The following is a 23,568-nucleotide window of genomic DNA, read 5'->3' on the forward strand; positions in this document are numbered from 1 at the left end:
GGGTGACATGTGGATGACAGACTTCCAACAATCCTGAAAATAGCCGGCTAACATGGTGGCGAAGAGCACAGCGGCTGTCACCGTGGCTACCCTGGTGTTGTGATCACTCTGGCTGCAGATGGGTTTTAAATAGCAAACATTTGGGAGCGCCCTGCAATGTCCCGCACCCCTGCCTGCCCATTTGCTCGTGGCACCCTCTGCCCCAACGGGAAATTTAGCGGCAGGGATGGGAAACTGGGAGTAGAGCGGCCCAAACCTTTAGTGCTGTTCATCGGTTCTTTTGCTCCCGTTCTCCGTCCCATAGCCGACAGGATTTGATTGTTACTTTTGATGATATTTATTAAGCACTGGACCAGACGCTAGGGTAGATACAAGTTTGGACACGGTCCCCGTCCCACACGGGGGCACACGGTATTAATCTCCATTTTACAGATGAGGTAACCGAGGCCCAGCCAAGTGAAGTGATGTGTCCCCGGTCACCCAGCAGACAAGTGGCAGAACTGGGATTAGAACCCAGGTCCTTCTGACTCCCAGGCCTGTGCTCTTTCTCCTAGGCCGTGCCGCTTCTCCAGATGATTGAGGATCGTCTGGTGATTCCGGGGGATTCCATGCAGCGAAGCTGAGCTGGGGTGAACTCGGCTTCGGCGTTCAGACTGACTTGGTGATCCTGCTGTGCTTTCCGATGGTGAGCGTGACGCATAGGTGCTACTGACGGAACGACGCAGAGTGGGCTAAATCATCCGAAGAGGGAAAGCTGGGCAGCCTGACTGCTCTCGAGAAATCATTGATCCGTATGAATGTCCGTCTCCCCCCCTAGACTGTACGCTCGTTGCGGGCAGGGAATACGTCCGTACTCCCCCAAGCAGTTAGTACAGTGCTCTGCGCACGTAACTGCTCAATGGCTACCATTAATGATTGATGATGAGCCCTTCCGTTCTGTCTCAGGCCTAACGCCCCACTGACATCACATTCGTCTGACAGTCTTTCGGAGGTCACACTGGCCTTCTCGATTCACGTTTTCTCCTTGTCTATCCGTTGGATCGCTGGACAGTCTGCCGCCCAGCTAAAATGTCATTAAAACATCACAGCGGCATCAAACCCAGAAGCCGTTACTCTGTGCGCTGATGTTAAATTGGCACGGTCGATCGGGAAGTCAGAATCTGAGCTTCTCGTCGTATAGGCAAGTTACCACGCGTCAGTAGCCATTCCTCTCAGGAGGTATTTATTTTTAGTAGGCATGTCAACGGCTTGATCAGCCCCTCAGCAGCAAGTGATTAGTGTGAGTAGATGAATTTTTATGTTTTTTTCGAAGGTTCAGACCCTGGTAATGATTAAAGGGACGAGCAGTCAAAGCTAGCCAGGGCCCCGGGATGGGACTCACCTTTATAGTGACTCTAGGCTGCTTGGTCCATCAGTAAGTCAGTTGTTTTTTACTGAATGCTTACCGTGTACAGAGCGCTGTATTGTTGGTATTTGTTAAGCGCTTCCGATGTGCGGAGCACTGTTCTAAGCGCTGGGGTGTACAGGGTAATCAGGTTGTCCCACATGAGGCTCACGGTCTTAATCCCCATTTTACAGATGAGGTAACTGAAGCCCAGAGAAGTGAAGTGACTTGCCCGCAGTCACATAGCTGCCAAGCGGCAGAGCCAGAATTCGAATCCATGACGTGTGACTCCCAAGCCCGTGCTCTCTCCACTGAGCCACGCTGCTTCTCTACTAAGCGCTTGGGAGAGTACAATAATGAACAGACCCCTTTCCTGCCCACAATGAGCTAAGAGTTTAGAGGAGGAGACAGACATTAACATTTACAGGTCTTTACGTAAATGCTGTGGGACGGGGAGGGAGGATGAATAAAGGGAGCAAGTCAGGGCAGTGCGGAAGGGAGTGGAAGAAGAGGGAAGGAGAGTTTTGCACCCCCTGCTCTGAGTACGGGGCCAAGGCTGAGAGGCCTAGATTTCTAACTCTACGGATGGGAAGGGGATGGTGCATTCTAGGACGGAGAGCTAGTCCCACTCCCTTCTATGTTGCCTTTGCACTTGAATTTGCCCCCTTTATTCACCCCTCCCTCAGCCCCACAGCGCTTACGTACACATCTGTAATTGATTTGTTCATGTTAATCTCCCCCTCTGGACTGTAAGCTCGCGGTGGGCAGGGAATGCACCTACCAACTCTGTTTTATCGTACTCTCCCACGTGCTAGGTATGGTGTTTTGTGTACCGTAAGCACTCAATAAGTATGACTGAGAATTACCTTCAGCCACCATCCTTCAGGGAGATTCAGGTGACGTTGTGGGTGGGGAAAGACAATGAAATATGGTCAGTGGGATCATTCGTTTCCTGAAGAAAAGCCGCAGAAGTGGGTCCTGCTCCCCAGCCTTAGCCCAAAGAAGCACCCAAAGTGACCCGAGGGATTCTTCACTTTCATGGAGAAGCAGCGTGGCTCAGTGGAAAGAGCACAGGCTTGGGAGTCAGGGGTAATGGGTTCTAATCCCGGCTCTGCCACTTGTCAGCTCTATGACTTTGGGGAAGTCACTTCACTTCTCTGTGCCTCAGTTACCTCATCTTTACAATGGGGATGAAGACTGTGAGCCCCATGTGGGACAGCCTGATTACCTTGTATCCCCCCAGCGCTTAGAACAGTGCTTGGTACGTAGTAAGCGCTTAACAAATACCATCATCATCATCATTATTATTATTATTACTGGCAAAAGAATTAGTCTGGGAAGACGGGATCTTTTCTGGTGGAAAAAGTTTGAAAACTATGAATCAGCCGCTAAATATGCTAATAAGTTTTCTCACAATCATTGATATTTACTGTGTATGTGTTCAGAGACCTGAACTAAGCACTTGGGAGAGTATAATACGATAGACTCGATAGATACGTGCCCTGGAAACCACAAGTTGACAGCTGAATGTTGAATTATCAAATGTTCTGCAGAACCTGTGATTCATTTTCAGGTCTGTCTCCTCCATTAGACTGTGAGTCCCTTGAGAGCAGGGAGCAGGTCTACCAAATGGGAGAATGTCTTCTCCCAAGTGCTTAGTAGAGTGCTTCGCACCGATTGATTTGTATTCACTCTAGAAGGTGGAGAAGAATAGAACGACTACATTCGGCCAGATGGGTATGTTCTTTTTCAATTCAAATCAGGGGGAAGATTACCTAAATCCATACCAAATATTTTTTTGAAAATCCTCTTTAAATATCCACCCATTTCTCCCTGGGTAACTCACCCCCGAAAGCACTAACTTCTAAATTTACAGTCATTTTAGGAATTAGCAGGGAAATTAGATGAGATAGCAAATTGTCAACCTGTTATTACTGCAGCCCAAGTGGCTTTTGGAATGGGGCTGGGCAGTTTTTACTGCTCGAGATTATTCAAGAGCGGAAGGCCAGGAATGAGTTCTTTCAGGAGCCCCCACATTTTTCTCTTTGAGAAGGGAAGGGGGATGAATGGGTTTTGAGTGTTCCCCACCATACTATTCGCTACACAAGTCAGAATGCATTTCGTACTTCATTAAACAGTGCAAGATAACACGGTTTGGGCATTATCAAGCTGCCTTCATGCTCAGTCTTTCCCCAAAAGATCCCCCCACCAAATCAGGCCCCTATTATATACATACTTCCAGAGTTAGGGCTCCAGGGACGGGGAAAGTGTGCTAAAGAGCTGGGAGCAAGCAAGCAGTGTGGCCTAGTTGGTAGAGCACGGGCCTGGGAGTCAGAAGGATCTGGGTTCTAATCCCAGCTCTGCCACCTGTCTGTTGGGTGACCTTGGACAAGTCACTGAACTTCTCTGTGCCTCAGTTACTTGGAAAATGGGGCTTAATACTGTGAGTCCCATGTGGGACATGGACTGTGTTCAACTTGATTAGCTTATATTCACCCCAGTGCTTTTAAAAATTAAAGATTAATTCTACTTTGGACCAAACTTCCTTAATAAAAGAAGGGCACCTGTTTCTTCCACCAGAAAAGGAATTCGATCAATCCTATTGAGCGCTTACTGTATGCAGAGCACTGTACTAAGCTTTTGGGAAAGTACATTATAACCAAATTGGTAGACCGTGTGCCTTGCCCACAAGGAACTTATAGTCTTGTCTTACGCTGTCATCTGTGACCCGTAGCTACGCCATGGACACTTCTCTCCCAGAACGCCTCATCTCCATCCGCAGTCATTCTGGTAGCGTATCCACAGAGTTTTCTTTGTAAAAACACCGAAGTGGTTTACCACTGCCTTCTTCCGTGAAGTAAACTCGAATCTCTGCCCTAGACTCTCTCCCATGTCTCTGCTGCCCAGCACAGGTTTTTTTTGACCTGTAGCAGATTGCCTTCCAGTTGCTAGCCAAGGGCCAAGCTAAGAATGGAATGGCTATGCCTCTGCTTGACTTTCCCTCCCTTAGTCGAGACCGGTAGAGTCCTGGAAGCTCACCAGATGCGACCCTGAAACGTGACTTATAGTCTAGGAGGCTTTAAATTATTCGAATGTCTCCCAGGCCTTTGACCAGGGTCTTGAGGCAGTCACAGAAGAAACACACTCTCAAGTAAAGGCCAGGACAGTCTTCCTTCTGTGCCTCCCCTGTGCCTCCTGTACAGGCTGGGTTTGACTTAGCAGGATTTGGGCCCAACCTGACCCTTTCTCTCGTCCTCAAGAACCTGGAGGCTGGAGCATCTCATCGGGGTATTGGGAGACAGGGAGGCAAAAAAAAGTCTGAAGCTGTTGTTTCTCATTGCTACTGATCTCTAAATGGAGATAACAATGCTTTGTATTATAAGAGTTTTCAGCTTCTTACCCCAATTTTCTGTCGTCTTTCCCAGGCCACGTTTACTCGCCCCAAACTCAGAGAGCTCTGATCCCATCGTTGGGCTACGACCTCCCGTCCAGATTCAGGTAGGTCGTGGGCTGGCCCTGACAGGAAGGCACTGCCCCATTTCTGTGATGACCTTCCTCTTCCAAGTCATTCAACGGAGGAATTTTGGTCTGGTCAGGGGCCAGGCCTGGAGAGGAATTAAGTAGGTTAGACTAACCTGACAGAGGTTGATTCCTAAACCTTTCAGTCCACGTCAAAATTGACCTGCTGGAGCTGGGCTGGTTCTGTGGGTCGAAGGGAACTGCAGTATATAGTATTGAGGAGATGGGGGCCCATTTGAATCAGGCACCCGAGATTGGGTAGCCGAAGCCTGGTACTTCAAGGGCATGAGGAGGGATCCGCTTGCTCCAGCTCTTTTAAATGCCCTGCTTTGGCCCCAGGCCTTGCTTCGCTAGAACGTTTTCCTGGTCTCTACAAATAAAGGATCGTTCAAGGGCCCAGGATAACATAAATCAAGGGTCCACTCTGATCAATCACCTTGGGGTTTAACTTCATCCTCAACCTTTTAAATGGGGAAGAATGGGGAGCAGCGGCTTTACAAGAGTCGGGAAGAGGGTGAATGGAGTCTAGAGAAGGATCTAATTCAGAGGGGACACAGCAGCAGGATCTCAGAGTGCCACTGATGAAGGGATTGTTGATAAATCTTGGGGGCAAAGAGCTTCACATTGTGGTTCCCTGGAAAATAAAAATGCCATTTCTCAGGATAAAGAGTTTGAAACTGGGTAGACAGCTGCAGGAAAAAAAAAGGCAGCTCTGTCAGTTGTAAGTTTGATACCCAGGGCCATGTAGTGAAACCGTGGAGAGTAGTCTTTAATATAGGAAGTTTTAATTAAGCACTCCCAGCTTGCCTCTTGTCATCTGTTTTATTCTCTCTTTCACACATATGGACACACACACACACACACTCTCAGGTTGTGCCAGTTCCCAGGGAGGGTGTTTCTCCTGGACAGGGGAGAAAGGGGTCCCATCCACAGTAGCAATGAAATGGAAGCTAGAGACCCAGACAGTCATCAGAGTTTAATGGTTAAGGATTTTTCTGCCTGGGGATCAGGGAGATGGACCAACTGACTTCTTGAGGTCCCTTTGACCTCTGTTTCTAGGAGTCCATATACAAGATACCACCCCCACGCTCCCAGTGCAATTATAGCGCCGTCCTTTGGGTCAAATGGTTGGCCCTTCTCCCATTTCCTTTTCTCCCCACTTCCACCCACCAGGAGCAAAGGGCTCTGGAGATAAATATTTCATTTTCTGGCTGTGTCTGGAAAAGAGCAGAAAGAAGCAAGCCCCTGGTCATATTTGCCTTATCTCTGGTTATTGTGGGAACTCCTTTGAGCATGAGAGTTCTAGGTCTGAGCACTTAGCGTCCCTACAGCTGTTGTGTAGTCATTGGAAGCAATACTCACTTTCTCTGAGCAGTAGAGCCCCTGTGTTATCTCACTGCCATCTGAATCTGTTACTCTTCCCCTCCCCATCCACTCCAAATCAGTACCAAATCATCTAGGCATCAGAGGCAGTTGGTAGATTTAAGCTTTGTCACAGAGGAAGTTGATACTTATCAATGCTGTGGGATAAACACTGGTAATAGAGTGTGGTGTTTTTTTGTGGGGGAAGGGAGAAAGTAAGAAACCTCCTGTGCTCTGCCAGCCCATAGATCTTGAGTAAGGGGAATTGGGAAAGCTTTAATGAGCAAAGTTTTAAAAGAAACACACTCGGTCTTTTTTTCTAAATACATGAATGTGAATGTCCCCCAGAGTTCAATCCACATCCCACCTTGGTGGTGGTGGAACAGAAGAATGCCTGCTGGGGCTATAGCAGCATTAATATAAGGGCTTTAATTTGAAGAACTTCAGATCATTCCCTGAGGTGGACAGAAGAACTTTAGACCACTCCCTGAGGTGGGCAGACTCATCAGGAATCCCGAAAGTAGTTGGGAATTGAGGGTGGTGAAGACTGCAGCTACTGATGGTTCATGGCACAAAGGCAAAGCGTCAATCAGTCCGTGAATTAGCACTCTGCAGTCACTTAGGCCATAAATGAGTTCTAAAACTCTCGCATGCAAATCACAACACGGGCGGTCCCCTGTCTGTCTACTTGCTTATTGGATTCCGTGTCTAGACTCAGTTAACCGGTGAGACCTTTTTGCTAAAGGGACTCGAATGTGGAGCGAAAGTTGCAGCTCTCTGCCAGAAAGGACAGTCAGAGGCAATGAAAGAGACGTGAAATCTAGTCAGAATCTAAATGGAGTTCTTTGATAAGCTGAACCACCTGTGAACATGTCTGAGAGGGTACCTCCTCATAGAGGAATTGCAGATAAATAATCTTTTAATAATAATAATAATGTTGGTATTTGTTAAGCGCTTACTATGTGCGGAGCACTGTTCTAAGCGCTGGGGGAGACACGGGGGAATCAGGTTGTCCCACATGGGGCTCACAATCTTAATCCCCATTTTACAGATGAGGTAACTGAGGCCAGAGAAGTTAAGTGACTTGCCCACAGTCACACAGCTGACAAGTGGCAGAGCTGGGATTCAAACTCATGACCTCTGACTCCAAAGCCCATGCTCTTTCCACTGAGCCACGCTGCTTCTTTTACTCAGAAGGATTTATTCAAAAAAGAATACAAAAGAAAAAACAGATGGAAAGTGGAAAATAGAGAAGGAAGTCACACATCCTTATTTCCCCGGCCCATTTTCGCACGGGTACCGATTAAGCAGACAGAGGGAGAGGTCTGGTTCCAGGAGCAGTTCCAGACCTCACTTCCTGCAGGCAGGTCCCAGGAGGAAGAAGTTCCTCTCTCTGCCCCTCCAAGGGAACTTGGCTCCACCCGAATATCCCCCCTTTACTACTGTGAAATGTAATCAGCCCCTTTACCTACTGAGAACTGTGTCGTTTCCCCTTTCCTTCCCTACAGGCTCAAACAGGACCTCGGATGGTACGTTTGGCGATCTCTCACTGATTGCAATGCCAGACCACAACGTCTGATGTTGGCCAGCGGGAATTTTAAGGACTGGCAGGAATGGGAGAGGGTGAGTGTCGATGATTATATTAACGTCTCGTCTCCCTCTCTAGACTGAAAGCTCACTGTGAGCAGGGAATGGGTCTACCAACTCTGTTATACTGTACTCTCTCGAGGGCATAGTACAGTGCTCTGCACACTGTAAGTGCTCAAGAAATCCGATAGATCGATTGAGGTATGATCGCTTTCACCAGAATCAGTTCCTTCACCAGGATCTCAGACTTGAAGTCTTCAAGGGGTTCTGTCATTTTAGACAGGAGACTCCGTCAGTGTTCTTTGGCAGGGACCCTCTGATCTTGGTGGTACTAGCTCCTTCTGGAACCACAACAGAAAATGGTGCAATGTGGAACTCAATTCTGCCACCTAGATAGGACTGGGTTTTTATGACGACTAAATTATTCTTAGTGTTAAGTTGTTGCATTTAACAGTTCATTGCGTGTGGGGTTCCGACAGGGCCGACGGTCCAGAACAGCCCATGCCAAGGCAGTTGCTGTCCTAAGGGCTCCTGGCCGTTCGGCGGATGGGATGCCCTCCTGTGCAGATGGCACTGAGCACTAACATGAGCAGAGTTGACGTAGCTTAACTAACCGGCTATGTCATTAACAGCAGCAGCAGTTACAGCATGTCAGATCCTAAAAAAAATCACTTGTTACTCTCCCCTCTGGCCCTGAGCCTCCCTTGTCCTTACTCTCCTTCTTTATGAGGAGTCTGCTCATAAGAGTGGGATGAGGTGGTGGTGAAGGGTTTTTTTTTATGGTATTTGTTAAGCCCCTACTGTGTACCGAGCACAGTACTAAGTTCTGGGGTAGATAAAAGATAATCGGTTTGGACACAGTCCATGTCCTACATAGGGCTCACAGCTTTAATCCCCATTTTACAGTTGAGGTAACAGGCCCAAAGGGCATTGACTTGCCCAGTGTCAGACAGCAGACAAATGGCGCAGCGGGATTAGAACCCAGCTTCTCCGACACCCAGGCCTGAGCTCTCTTAGGTGACTTCAGCTGTAAGATCCTCTCTCCTTTCTCAGTGCCCTAAAGTCCTCTTTGTCAACCTTTCAAACATTTTTTCCCTTCTCTACTTTTTTATGGTATTTGTTAAGCACTTATTAAAGGTGGTATTTGTTAAGCGCTTACTATGTGCCAAGTGCTGTTCTAAGCGCTGGGAGATACAAGGTGATCAGGTTGTCCCACGTGGGGCTCACAGTTTTAATCCCCATTTTACAGATGAGGTAACTGAGGCACAGAGAAGTTAAGCGACTTGCCCAACGTCACACAGCTGGCAAGCGGCAGAGTCAGGATTCGAACCCATGAAGTCTGACTCCCAAGCCTAGGCTCTTTCCACTGTGCCACGCTGCCGCGCCAGGCACCGTTCTAAGCACTGGGGTGGATGCAACCTAATTATTTAGGACACAGTCCCCGTCCCACATGGGGCTAGGTCTTAATCCCCATTTTACGGATGAGGTAACTGGGGCACAGGGAAGTGAAGTGACCTGCCCAAGGTCACACAGCAGATGAGTGGCAGAGCCGGGATTACTTGCACACCCTCCCCTATCAGTGCTTTCCATGGCTTTGTCACTGGGTCGAACTCTTGAACTAAGCAACTTCTCTTTTCTTCTGTAGGTTTTTGGTCAGCACGTACTAACAGTGTCCTCTGCAAGAACACAACAACCCAAGTTCAGACTTGATTTATATCTGTTTCCCTAACCTGTGGCCTCACGGCAGTGATTTCTGATGCGTTCAGTAGCCCCTCAACCTTTCCCTTGTTCTGTGTATAGCCACAGTCTCCTGGACTCTTCTGAATAGAGGATCTGGGTTATTTTGATAGTAGAGGACTAGAGATGGGAAAAACGCAAAAAAGATAATCTTCGGGGAAATAATGTTTTCATCTGCTGATTGTTTCAGGATAAAATGTCCCCTGTTTACGCAGATGCAAATTACCTGTCAATGCACGATGTGGCTAAATCTCTGAGGCATGATGCTCTTCTTTGGAGAAAGCTTCAGCCAAGATTCCCTCAATTCCCTCATCCCTCAATTTTAAGTTGGAAGCAATCACATTTGTCATCCCTCATTTTGCAGCCTGGCACTATTATGCATTCAGTGGGCACCTGATAAATGTTTTCTGTTGCTGCAGTTGATGAACCAGAAGCCCCATGAGGGGCAGTGATTTACCCAAGGTCACCCAGTAAAGGTTCTGGGAATCGAAACCAGATTGGTTAACTCTGCCACTTGCCTGCTGGGTTACCTTGGGTGAGTCATTTAGCTAAGTTCTGTGCCTCAGTTTCCTCATAGATATCTTTTCTCCCTCTCCCATAGACTTTGAGCTCCACATGGGACAGGGAGAGTGTCTGATCTGATTTCATCTACTCCAATATTTGGTTCATAGTAAGCCCTTAACAAATAGTATTGTTATTATTTTTTTGAGCTCAGGCAAGTCACTTAACCTCTTTGGATCTCAATTTCCTCATCTGTGAAATTTCCTCATCTTGACAAATAGTAAGCACTTAAATACCTCACTTTTTATCAGTTATATTCAGGGGAGATGGAGCACAGCTAGCCACCAACTTCTTTATGATAATACTTTGGGTATTTGAATACTGTTAAGTTGTCCCTCGATCTTCTCTGCTTCAAAAGAAACAATTTTAATTCCTTTCACATTTCCTTGTAGATCCTATTTTTAACCATTCCATCCTCTCTATTCTCCTCTCAGCCTCGCCAAGCTTTGCTCCTATCATTAAGAATCATGGAGCCCTTCAGCAAACACAGTTCTTCAAGAAGGATGTGACCTTACTGAATATCACAGAGTATTGCCTATTAGTGGAGGGATGAAAACCACCATTTGAAAGCTAAAATAAGTGAACAGTAAGAACGGAGAACTGCCGTATCTTTACTTTCTCAAAACAAGCTATTCAACAGCAAGGTCCTTGTCCTCTCGGAATCGATAATCAGAGACAAACAACGTAGAAGTGATAGTCCTTCAAGGACTCAAAAGTCAGTATATGCCACACTGCTCCCTTTTTGGCCCTGGAGAACCAGTTGCTGTTTGATAGTTCTATCCCCGTGCCTTTCATCTTGGCTCTGGAACAAATACATAAAGATGAAACTCTTAGTCCAGGTAGGGTCAGCTATGCTACTAACTCTTTCTCCCTTTTTCCTTTTTATCTTGCCCTTCATTCCTAGGTTTAAAAACAAAATGAGAACAAGATCTTGCAATTAGGGTTACTCTGCTCCAGACATTTCTTTTTCCATCCGAAGTCACTCCTTGACTTCCAGCATCATGATTGTTTGGAGAGAGGTCGGTGACGGGCCAAGCTGGATGGGTCATCTGCTGACAGCCATTAACGACTTCGATGTTTCCATCTGTCTTCTCTGTTTCTAATGAGTCTAGAGGCCCGTGTTCCTCTAGAAAGTTATTTTTGCATGTTCTGGGGGAAGGAGTTCATGGAGCAAGTGACCTTGAGTCTTTTCCTCTTACCTTACTTCCACCTTTATGTCTGTCAGTCAGCCAAGATAGTTTTGAGCCCCCACTACGTTTGTAGAGGCCATGAATGGAGTTACAGAAGAAGGAAAAGATGTGAGTTCTGCCTTCAAGGAACTCAGAACCTAATGGAGGAATCAAGGGAAATATACATACACAGACATCCACGCTGACAAAAATCACAAGCTGGAGAGGCATAGAAAGGCAGAAGCATTTTGATAATTGTCAGTGGACTGTGTTGAACCCTAGAGAGTGCTGTAAATGCCAGGCTTTCCTAAGGAATATGCAAAAGCAATAAAAGATTGAGCCGATGCCCTTGAGAGGTGAAAAATCTACTGGGAGAAGGCTAGCACGTAGAAGTTTACAAATAAACTATAGTTTAAAGAATGTGAGAACTAGAAAAACTCAAGGTAATAAATCAAAAACATAAATTAATAAAGAAATATTGGAGGGAGCTCTCTCATGGACTCGGTTGTACCTTCCTAAATGCTTATTACAGTTCTTCACACAGTAAACACTCAATAAATCCCATCACTTGATTGGAAAGAATGACGTGACCGGGACAGTGGGGATATTAGGAAATGCCATCTGGAGGAGGTGATTTTTTTTAATGGTACTTGTTAAGTGCTTACATATGCCAAGCATTTTTCTAAGTACTGGTGTAGAAACAAGTTAATCAGGTTGGACACAGTCCATGTCCCACGTGGGGCTCACAGTCTAAGTAGGAGGGAATAGGATTTAAGCCCATTTTACTGTTGGGATAATTGAGATACAGAGAAATGAAGTGACTTGCCCAAAGTCACACAGGAGATACGTGGCAGAATCAGTATAAGAACCGAGGTCCTCCGACTACTGAGCCTGTGATTTTTCCACTGGGCTTTGCTGATTGAAGGAGGGGAGAGAGTTGAGGGTCAGTAAAAAGAGGGACGGTGGCCTAGGGAGGGTGAATTTTATGAGCAGTGGAGCCAAGGGAGGAGTGGAAAGTAAAAGACTGGGGTGAAGTGAGAGAAGAGGGCAGCTAGTTTTGTAGCTCTTTTTCCCCGGTTCATTCTTTCTTCTGTGTCGCCTATGCAAGACCTATGCCTTTTTTATGTTTGGTTTTGAAAGGATATTAGCCTTTCTCGTTAAGACCTGCGAGGCAGATACTTTGCTTCTGCCTCTCAAGATTGGAGAGGCTTTCTAGTCCATTAGGATGTGAGATTGCTTAGGGCAGAGAATTTGTCACTTGGTTACTTTTCAAGTGCTCAGTACAATGAGAAGCAGCGTGGCCTAGGGGAGAAATACGGGCCTGGGAGCCAGAAGGACCTGGGTTCTAGTCCCGGCTCCGACACATGTCCGACAAGTCACTTTTAATTTCTCTGTGCCTCAGTTAACTCATCTGTAAAGTGGGGATTGAGATTGGGAGCCCTATGGAGACAGGGACTCTGTGTCCAACGCAATTACCATGAATCTACCCAACTATTTAGGACAGTGCTTGGCACATAGCACTTAACAAATGCCATATTATTATTATTATTATCACTTGACCCATGACCTTTGGACATTTGATATTCACCCCACCCCCAACCCCACAGCACTTACCTTTAAGACTTTCCTTTAAAATTATATAAATTATTCCTATTAATGTCTGTCTCGCCCTAAGGAGGCTCATTATGGGCAGGGAACGTGTCTGCTAATTCCATTGTATTCTCCCAAACACTTAGTATAGTGCTCTGCACATAATAAGTGCTCAGTAAATACCATTGATTGATTAGGCGTCAGTTCGTGGAGCGCCTCATAAACAGTGGTTATGAACTTCTGGTTTGTGCACAGGGCAGTGGAGAACCAGTGGAGGCTTTGGAAGAGGGGGAATGCGTAAACGACCGAAACACATAATTGACAGAAATAGAACTACTGGAGTGATGGAAATGATTACGCGAGGTGATGTTACCTGAGACGGCTTCATCCAGGAGGTGGGTCTTGAGGAGAGTTTTGAAAGAGGAGGAAGCTGTGGCTTCGTGAGGGCATCCCAAGGAAAGAAATATCAGGAGCTGTTGCTAGGTGGCAGGGAGCTAGCGCGTGCGATGGTAGCTAGAGAGGAGTGAATGGGACGGGGGTGAGCGGGAGACGGGAGACCTTTCCCATTAGAAATACAGCTCATTTATATCTGGATCCCCGGGGAGACCCAGATTTGACAGAAAACTCACAGTGAGACCAAGTCCCGAAGACTTCCTAAAATCAAAGTCAGGAGGAGAAGGGGGGTATCGGCTCTTGGACTTGCCCAAATTTCCATCGACTCAACAGTGATCAAATATGTGAACGTCATTAAGCCGCCATGGAGTTGTAACGGAGGTGTGGATGTCCACCAAGAGGTGCCCTGGGAAATAAGATGCTCAGAAGCCTCGCTATTTCATTACTTGGATTTTTTTTTAGGATCACCATGATGGTGTCTGAAGTCTTTTATTTCAGAGGATTTTCACAGGTCTCTTCTTTCCACTGACCACTTTCATCTTTTCCCATTTTTGTTTATTACATGGATCGCTAGTTTTTTTAACCCAGAATAAGGCTTTATTATGGTTACTTTATCAAACGTGCCGCAAATGTGTATATAAATAACACTCTATTTGTTGAGGAAAAAATCTCAAATCAGTAAGGGAAGCTTGATTCATCATTTATTTATCCATAATGATCAAAAGTCCTTGCTATTTGGGCTTGCGTGTGTTAGATGACATAAAACAAAATCTCTCTTCCGTCCCTCCGTGTGTCTGTCACATTCTGTCTCACTTTCTCTCTCTCCCTCCCCTATCACAGAATCCAAAAAACCCCTTCATATTACACAGACAAGAGGGACTCTGACAGAATCTTTTTCTATCCCATCTTCAATTCATCTTGATTCCTGATGACTCTCTTCCTAATGATTTTTCTTAGCTATTTTTTTCCGCTAATGAGGTAAGGTTATCATTTTTGGGATCACCATTAGCTTCCGTTTGGAAGACAGGCCGAGTGTTGAACACCATCCAACACAGTAACCGTATTTAATAAATTATCAGCAGCTCCACTACTTCATTATTCACTTCCGTCAGAGCTCTCTGGTGAACACGACCCCGTCTGATTGATTAAGTGCTTTTGAAATAGAGAGGAAGAGTGGTGGGTTGGTTAGGGGTCTGACCTATGAACCGGGACACCGACCCGCTAGTGCTGCCTTCTCCGAAGACTCACTTGGGCATGTCCCTGAAACTTATTTTTCTCCCTTTAGAAAATAGGACATTGTACTCACCCGAGGGCGTATCTATTTATGTATATTCTGTGTATTAATTTCTGTCTCCCCCTCTAGACTCATTAAGAGCTCATTATGGGCAGGGATCGCGTCTGTTGTTGTACTCTCCCAAGAGCTTCCTACAGGGCTTTGCATACAGTAAGTGCTCAATAAATAGGAGTGAATGAATGAATAAGCACCTAATAAATACCAGTGAATAGTTGATCTGCCTCAATCTATTTACCAAGTGTAGGGAGAGGATAAATGGGTTTGCAAGAACCACGGGTAAACTGCAGTTATTCGATGGGTTGGAAAAGGAAATGATTTCTTTTAGGCATCTTGGCTCTTTTTAAGAATAGACTAGAGGAACCTAAGTAGTGCTTTACAGAATCAGACCCATAATCTATCTCAGACAGCAGCAACGATCAATCCTTCACACATATTGAGTGCTTACCATGCGCAGAGCACTGTACGAAGCACTTGGCAGAGTACAGTGTAACAGGAAGGAACCATATGACAGTTACCCTTCTCGACGCCCATGCTAACGGAGAGGGATGGACCAACTCTAATCACTCTCTCTTCCCTGCACATTCGTAATTTCCGTCAGCATGTTGTGGTCATTTGCATCCCGGAGGACCTGTGAGATCTGGAAATCAAGTTCTTTTAGATTCCTCCCCAATTCCACCCCTGGGTAGTAGACATTCCTAGTGTCTTAACTCTTTAATTTAAACATTCTAAGGCTGTTGCTCTCCTAAGGGCTCAAAGTCTGTTTAACAGTATAAGTGTAGATTGTAAACTCTCTGGGGACAGGAATGAGGTCTGTGGATTCTGCTGAACTCTCCCAAGCACTTAGCGCAGTGCTCTGCACGTAGTCCGTTGGTCAAATGCCGTCGAATCGTTTCTGATTCACGACGACTCCCTGAAAACCCACTTTCTACAGAATGACCTACCTTCTCCTCATTCTGGCGTGGGTATCCAAACTGGTTTACCATCACCTTCTGCCTGCACTTAGTAGATGCTCAATAAATACTACCGATTGATCGACGTGTGCTTGAAGCAAGCAGAGAGAGGCTTGGAGCCAATTGAAGGAGCTGCAGACAGAAATAGAGGAATTTTCTACTCTTCAGACTCTTCACTCTACCCACCCTAATCCCCCTGAATCTTAAGGGTTCATATACGGTCTGACCCCCATGCAGGGATCCTGCCAAGATTTCCTGGTCTTGATGACAATGCCGTCTGAGCCAAATCTAGCCCGGGGGTGAGAATGGGGGGAAAAAGTTGGGAAAGCCTCCCTTGACTAGTCGGAGAGGGAAGATCCTACGGCATCTGTAATTGAAAATAAAACGTGGCTCCATTAGAAACGAATACCTTTCTGTGGATCTTGCCAGCAACGTGAAGTACGGTTAACACTCGATTACCTGCTAGTGGGTGATCGCTTTTTAGATTGATTTTGTTTTTTAAGCTCTTTAAGCCAGATGCTAGCCTGGCTTCTCTGATGCTGTCTCACGCAGTCCATCCCAGTGGCTTCCTCTGGGCTCCTCTGACTGGGGCAACTTTCTCCTGTAGCCCACGATAACTCCTGATATCAACCCCCCCCCAGCTGGGCCCCAGGTTGCTGCCTTATTTCATGATTCTTGGGGATTCATGTGGTTACTCCTCTGTGTCTTCATTTATCTATGTCTTGACACGTGTGGATTATTGAAAGTTTCACAGTATCGTGAAAGGGTGGATAGTGATCTGTGTTTCTTATTTTATGGCATTTGTTACTATGTACTAGGTCCTGTACTAAGTGCTTGGGCAGATACCAGCTTACCTGGTTGGACACAGTCCCGGCTACCCATGGGGCTCACAGCCGTATTTCCCATTTTACAGATGAGGTCCTGAGGCCCAGAGAAGTGAAGTAACTTGCCCTGGGTCACACAGCAGACAAGTGGTGGAGCCGGGATTAGAACCCAGGTCCTTTTTACTCCCAGACCCGTGCTCTATCCACGATAACCCACTCACAGATAATCTAGTGTTAACTGTCCTTCCTAATGTTGGCAAGATCTAAAAAAACAGGCTGAGCTGGTCGGAGATCAATCAATCAATCAATGGTATTTACTGAGTGCTTACTATGTGCAGAGCACTGTACTGAGTGCTTGGGAGAGTACAATACAACAGAATTAGCAGAAATGTCCCCTGTCTATAGTGAGCTTACAGAGGGATGGTGGTTGTTGGATTTCAGCTGGGACAGCATCCGTCTCAGTTTTCCACACTAGTGTTGCCATACACTCCCGATCCTTGACTGTAAAATGGGGATTAATAATAATAATGATAATAATGCTGGTATTTGTTAAGTGCTTACTATGTGCAAAGCACTGTTCTAAACACTGTGGGGGGAATACAAGGTGATCAGGTTGTCCCACATGAGGCTCACAGTCTTCATCCCCATTTTACAGATGAGGTAACTGAGGCCCAGAGAAGTGAAGTGACTTGCCCACAGTCACACAGCTGACAAGCGGTGGAGCTGGAATTCGAACCCATGATCTCTGACTCCCAAGCCTGTGCTCTTTCCACTGAGCCACGCGCTTCTCTACCCTGAGCCCCATGTGGGACATGGACTGTGTCCAACCTTTTAGCTTATATCTACCCCAGCGCTCAGTACAGTGCCCGGCACATAGTAAGCGCTTAACAGGTACCATTTAAAAAAAAAATCCCCATTTTACAGATGAGGTGACTGAGGTTCAGGGAAGTTAAGTGACTTGCCCAGGATCACACACAGCAGACAAGTGGCGGAGCTGGGACTAGAACTTCGGTCCTCCTGACTCCCAGGCCCGTGCTCTATCCAATATGCCACACGGCTTCTCAGTTGCCCTGTCTCTTTTTTGGCCAGGCAAGCTACCTGCTGAGGATGGGATAGGCAGTGGGGAGAGTTAAGGCTCGGAAAGGAAAAGTCTTCAACATCTGACTAGCTCGCCTGACTATCCTAGGCACAGGTCGGGAATTGGGTTGGCCCAGAGGTAATAATAATGTTGGTATTTGTTAAGCGCTTACTATATGCAGAGCACTGTTCTAAGCGCTGGGGGAGATACAGGGTAATCAGGTTGTCCCACGTGGGGCTCACAGTCTTCATCCCCATTTTACAGGTGAGGGAACTGAGGCCCAGAGAAGTGAAGTGACTTGCCCACAGTCCCACAGCTGACAAGTGGCAGAGTCGGGATTAGAATCCATGACCTCTGACTCCCAAGCCCGGGCTCTTTCCACTGAGCCACGCTGCTTCTCTAATAATAATAATGGCATCTATTAAGCGCTTACTATGTGCCAAGCATAGAGGTGAGACTGAAACAGAGAGAACAGGTGTGCACATACCTACAGGGAAAAATTCACCAAGGTGAATTTTTTTTTTAAAAATACATAATCTCTAAGAGACATTCCCCAGGAGAACTCTCATTTTTTGAATCAGCGTGGCCTAGTGGTTGATGCCTATCTCCCCCCTTCTAGACTGTGAGCCTGGTGTGGGCAGGGATTTGCTTCTATCTGTTGCTGAATTGTATTTTCCAAACGTTTAGTACAGTGCTCTGATTGAATGAATGAAATGCACAAGACTGAGAGCCTATTATAGCCCCTGCTCTGCCACTTGGCTGCTGGGTGTAATCTTTGGCAAGGTGCTCAATAGTTCCGGACTTGGTTTCTTCATCTGTAAAATAGGGATAAGATATCTGTTCTCCCTCCTTCTCACTGTGTAACCCCTAGGTGGTCCCAGGGTCCCTGTCCAATCTGTTTATCTTGCATCTATCCCAGTGTTTAGCACCTAATAAATACCATCACCATCATCTTAATATACAAGACATACGCAACTTTTATATACTTTCAGTTTGAGTGTTTTTGGTGTTCTTTGTTGTGATCGGAACGTGTCTGCTAATTCGGTTGCATTGTACTCTCCCAAGCGCCTAGTAAGTGCTCAGTAAATTACCACCGATTGATTTGTGTTTGCTGTGAAAGCCTTGAAAACCTTGTCTTGTTCTGGGCACACTTGGCTGCCCTTCGGTACACCGACACTTCTGTCCTCTTTGGTCTGTTTAGAGTCTGTGGCTGAGGCTTTTATATCACTTTGGACAAATTAGACCGAATTTGGTCGCAATTTGAAGTGAGCAAGCTACCTGGATTGCTCCCAGAGGAGGTCATTTTTCACCATCTTGTAGCCATCTCATTTGCAGAGGTGCCTGCGTGCCGGTATGATTTTTTTGTAGCTGAGGGCTCTCTGCTTGTGTGAAGTTGAGGAGAATCCAACTTCAATTTTTGAAGTCGATAGAGAAGAGCGGGGAAGGTGGTGGAATTTAAGGGAGTTAGTGTCGGCGTTTTACCAAATAACGTTCTGGGGAGCGTTAGAAAGGCCTGGCTTTGTTTAAACAACTCCCTTTTCCCTTTAATTCTGCAGCCTATTCAGAGCACTCAGACTCACCCGGGAGATATGCCTCTTTCTTTTAGCATCTTTGGCTTTGAGAGAAAAGAAATACCTAGCAGAACATTAGAACCCAAAGAAGAGCCACGAGACTTTATTGACCCGGCCGAAAAGGCCGAAGAGGATGAAAGGAATGGGGAGACAGAAGGGGAGACGTATCAATTTCTGGCCACGGTTTAAGGTAAAAGGGATTAAGTGGGTAGTTGTGGCAATAAAGAAGAAAGCGCTGAAAGAGACTCGGTCTTAGAGAGAAATCAATGATCACTCTCCAACTGTGATATTGCAGTGGAGGCAGGGAATGCCGTAAAATAAGGCAAGAATCAGCTTTTTAAAGACAGGCTCTTTATTTTCCGCTTTCCTCATTAATTACAGTCAGCTTGAGAACGGCAAGGAAAAACCCAATGTTCTCACAAACAGAGAGGTCCAATCACTCTCCTCTCCTTCAGGGCCTTATTAAAACCACGTCTCCTCCAAGAGGCCTTCCCCAGCTAAGCCCTCGCCGCCCCTACTCCCTCTCACATCGCCTTGGTGTAGACCCGGCCCTCGTCTGAAAACCTCTCTAGGCTATAAACTCGCTGAGAGCAGGGGTTTGGTTTGCTTCCTCTATTGTCCCCTCCCGAGCACTCAGTACCCTGCTCTGCACGGCGTCGGCACTCAATAAATACCACCGACGGATTGAGTCCTTATCCCCGGATCTTAGCTGCCCTATCCAATGCCCCTGACCTCGGTCGTCGTTTTCACAGCCATGTCCCTGGAGTTGGGGCGGAAGTGGCAGTCAGTCAATCGTATTTATTGAGCGCTTACTTCGTGCAGAGCACTATACTAAGCCCTTGGGAGAGTTCACTATAACAATATTAAAGACGTTCCCTACCCACAACGAGGGTACAGTCTACAAGGGGAGACAGACTTTAATGTAAATATTGAAAGTCAGAGGTCAGCAGCAATTGTTGTCGTGGTGAGGGCGGTATTAACAACAATAATAATAATAATTTTGGTATCTAAGTGCTTACTATGTGCCAAGACGTGTTCTAAACACTGGTAGATAGAGGATAATCAGGTTGGACACAGTCCCTATCCCATAAGGGGCTCACGGTCTTAATCCCCATTTTATAGAGGAGGTAAGTGAAGCCCGGAGAAGTGAAGCGACTTGCCCAGGGTCACAAAGCAGACATGTGGCAGAGCCAGGACTGGAACCCGCATCCCCTGACTCCCAGGGCCGTGCTGTATTGCATCTGCTCTAGCTTTGCTTTACCAGCTGTTTCTGCTGCCGCCTCCATCTTCTGAGTGGTTCCCCTAAGGGTCAGGACTCCCTGTCGCAGTCCCTGGCGAGTGGTCAACCCTGCCTGTATATTTCTGTCACCCCTAACTATAAGTCTCATTCATCCTCTTTCTCTCTCCCTCTCTCATTTGCCCTCTTTTTGTGTTTCATTCATTCAGTCGTATTTATAGAGCGCTTACTGTGTGCACAGCACTGTATTAAGCACTCGGTAGAGTCCAATACAACAATAAGCAGGCACATTCCCTGCCCACAGTGAGCTTACAGTCTAGAGGGAGATACAGTCCCTCTTGTCCCACGTGGGGCTCACAGGCTCAATTCCCATTTTACACATGGAGGCACAGAAGTAAAGCGACTTGCCCAAGGTCACACAGCAGATAAATGGCAGAGACTGTCTCCTTTTGTCTCTCATTATAATCATGTTGGTATTTGTTAAGCACTTACTATGTGCAGAGCACTGTTCTAAGCACTGGGGTAGATATATAGGGTAATCAGGTTGTCCCACGTGGGGCTCACAGTCTTCATCCCCATTTTACAGATGAGGGAACTGAGGCACAGAGAAGTGAAGTGACTCGCCCACAGTCACACAGCTGACAAGTGGCAGAGCCGGGAGCCGAACTCATGACCCCTGACTCCGAAGCCCAGGCTCTTTTACACTGAGCCACGCTGCTTCCCATATCTCCCTCTTTGTCTTCATCCCTGTGTTCCTTTCCTGATCACTTTGGCTCCATCCGTAAAGGGTCTCTCCCCCATAATAATAATAATGATGGATAATGATGGTATTCGTTAAGCACTCACTATGTGCTAAGCACTGGGTAGATAGAAGTTAATCAGGTTGTCCCACAGGGGGCTCACAGTCTTAATCCCCATTTTACAGATGAGGTAACTGAGGCACAGAGAAGTGAAGTGATTTGCCCAAAGTCACACAGCTGACAAGTGGCGGAGCCAGGATTAGAACCCACGATTTCCGACTCCCAAGCCTGTGCTCTTTCCACTAAGCCGTGCTGCTCCTCTCACTTGGGTCCTCAAAAACATGGAAAGGGATGATATTTTGTGATTTAAAACCATTTTTAGTTACACAGCATATAGCTCTATATTTGAAATCAGAAATGTGGTGCAACTTGTTTCCCTTCCCAGTTTAGTTGGTGGAAATTATTTTCAAAACAGGGCGGGGAGGTGTCAGACTCCATCTTATTCTGCTACCATCTCTCAATGAATAACGGTGAAAAAAAAATAACATTTTAAATGGGATGTTTAGGGATAATATCGCCTTCCTGTTCAGTTTACTCAGTTTGGTGCTTAAGTGGCTGTTATAAAATGCCTCCTCCATCCTTTGCAGATTGTCGCTTTGGAAGTTGCTGATGCCGTGAGGCCGGGCTCTGTTTTCAGTAACCTTACGGGAGCAAAGTCGTAGCTTGCAGTTCGAGTGACCCCAGTGGGGAATCAACCTTGAGCAGAGCGTTGGGGTGCCGGAGTCCAGCCTCTGTGGCCCCTGGAAACAAATTGATTGCCCAAGGTCACACAGCAGATAAATGGCGGAGACCGTCTCTTTCCTTTTGTCTCTCGTTATCTCCGTCTTTGTCTCTGTCTTCATCCCTGTGTTCCTTTCCTGATCTTTTTGGCCAGCCGGATCATTGATGCGTCTCTCATCCGGGATAGCCAATTTTCTAAGAGTTTGGATGGCGAGCACTTGAACCCGTCCAATAACATCAAAATGGAAAAATAAAAACTAGTTTCATTTCACTTTAGTAGAGTGGGGCCTGGCCACCATTTGTTCTGAGCAGAATTGTCTCTGACCCCATAGGAAGAATGTACTTCCTCTCTTGGAAGGAGGGAAGCATCCAGTGTAGGGAAGAGGAGTTGGAAAAAAGAAGCTGCTCTCAGAGTATTGAGTTCCGTAGCTGGTATTTATATTGCCGGAACTTAGATGTCAATAAAATTGCTCTCCAGCGTGACCAGCTTTTTAGTTCTGTAATTAGCAGTCGGTGGGCTGTGATTTCTAGCCAAATGTTTTCTCAAAAATACATTTGCCCGTCTGTCAGAAATGGAAAAGAAAGTTCCGCCGGATAATTAAGTGCAGGGGGCAGCTGCTTCCCCTTTCAGTCAACTCAAAGACATCTTGGTGGGAGGTAGTTTGGTGTAGCACAGGCTTAGGGGTCAGAAGATTGGAGTTCTGGGTCCTGCCGGCTCCGAATTGCTCGATGGCCTCGGACAGTTACTTGGCTTCTCTGAGTTTTTCTTTTCCAAAGAGTAGAGAGTTTGAGAAGCAGCCTGGCTTAGAGGATAGAGCATGGGCCTGGCAGTCAGAAGGTCATGGGTTTTAGTCCTGGGTCTGCCACTTGTCTGCTGTGTGACCTTGGGCAGTGTGGCTCAGTGGAAAGAGCCTGGGCTTGGGAGTCAGAGGTCATGGGTTCAAATCTGTCAATTCAAACTTAGCTGGGTGACTGGGCAAGTCACTTTACTTCTCTGTGCCTCAGTGACCTCATCTGTAAAATGGAGATTAACTTAGAGCCTCACGTGGGACAACCAGATGACCCTGTATCTACCCCAGCACTTAGAACTGTGCTCTGCACATAATAAGCGCTTTACAGATAACATTATTATTCTCTGGGCCTCAGTTCCCTCATTTGTAAATTGGGGATCGATGCTGTGAGCGCTATGTGGAACGGGGATTGTATCTGACTCATTGTGCTTGTGTCCATTCCACTGCTTAGTACACAGAGTGCCTGGCACGTGGTAAGCTCGCTCTTCACAAATAGCGTAATAATAATAATAATAATTATGCTATTTGTTGCACCAGGCTTCTTCTTATTATTATTAAGAACCCTGGTGCAACAACAGAACACATTCCCATCTTCCAAACCTTCTAGAAAGCAACACCTCTTCCAGGAGACATTCCTCAACTAGTTTCCAACAGCTATCCTTAACAGTTAACACTTAATGTATTCCATACATTGATTTATATGTCTTATATACTCATTTTTCCATACGCTTGCTATTAGCAGTTATATATATATATAGAACAGAGCTCGGCACATAGTAAGCGCTTAACGAATACCATCATCATCTGTATATATCTTCCTTCTGGGTCCCAGTGTAGGTATACAATTTCTGTCTGTTTTACTTCCTCATTAAACAATAAGCTCCTTGAGAGTAAGGACTTGTCTTTATCTACTTTGCTCAGAATAGATACTATTCAATGACTGAGTGTCCATAGGGTGCTTTGTGCCCACATAAAAATGAAATGAAAAATCAGCTCCTATT

General features: G+C 46.3%; 1 protein-coding gene across 7 annotated transcripts in view; it reads left to right on the top strand.

Moving 5' to 3' along the window:
• HYDIN (HYDIN axonemal central pair apparatus protein) overlaps positions 1-23,568 on the top strand; it is a 335,154-nt gene that overhangs the window by 11,307 nt on the left and 300,279 nt on the right. For all 7 annotated transcript variants that reach the window (XR_005660565.1, XM_029074826.1, XM_039913571.1 and 4 more), the window contains exons 2-4: positions 555-685; positions 4,810-4,882; positions 7,774-7,888. The gene's annotated coding sequence lies outside the window, so the exon portion shown is untranslated. The remainder of the gene's footprint in view (positions 1-554; positions 686-4,809; positions 4,883-7,773; positions 7,889-23,568) is intronic.

Source organism: Ornithorhynchus anatinus, chromosome 11 (assembly GCF_004115215.2).
Source record: "Ornithorhynchus anatinus isolate Pmale09 chromosome 11, mOrnAna1.pri.v4, whole genome shotgun sequence".
Taxonomy (NCBI): Eukaryota; Metazoa; Chordata; class Mammalia; order Monotremata; family Ornithorhynchidae; genus Ornithorhynchus; species Ornithorhynchus anatinus.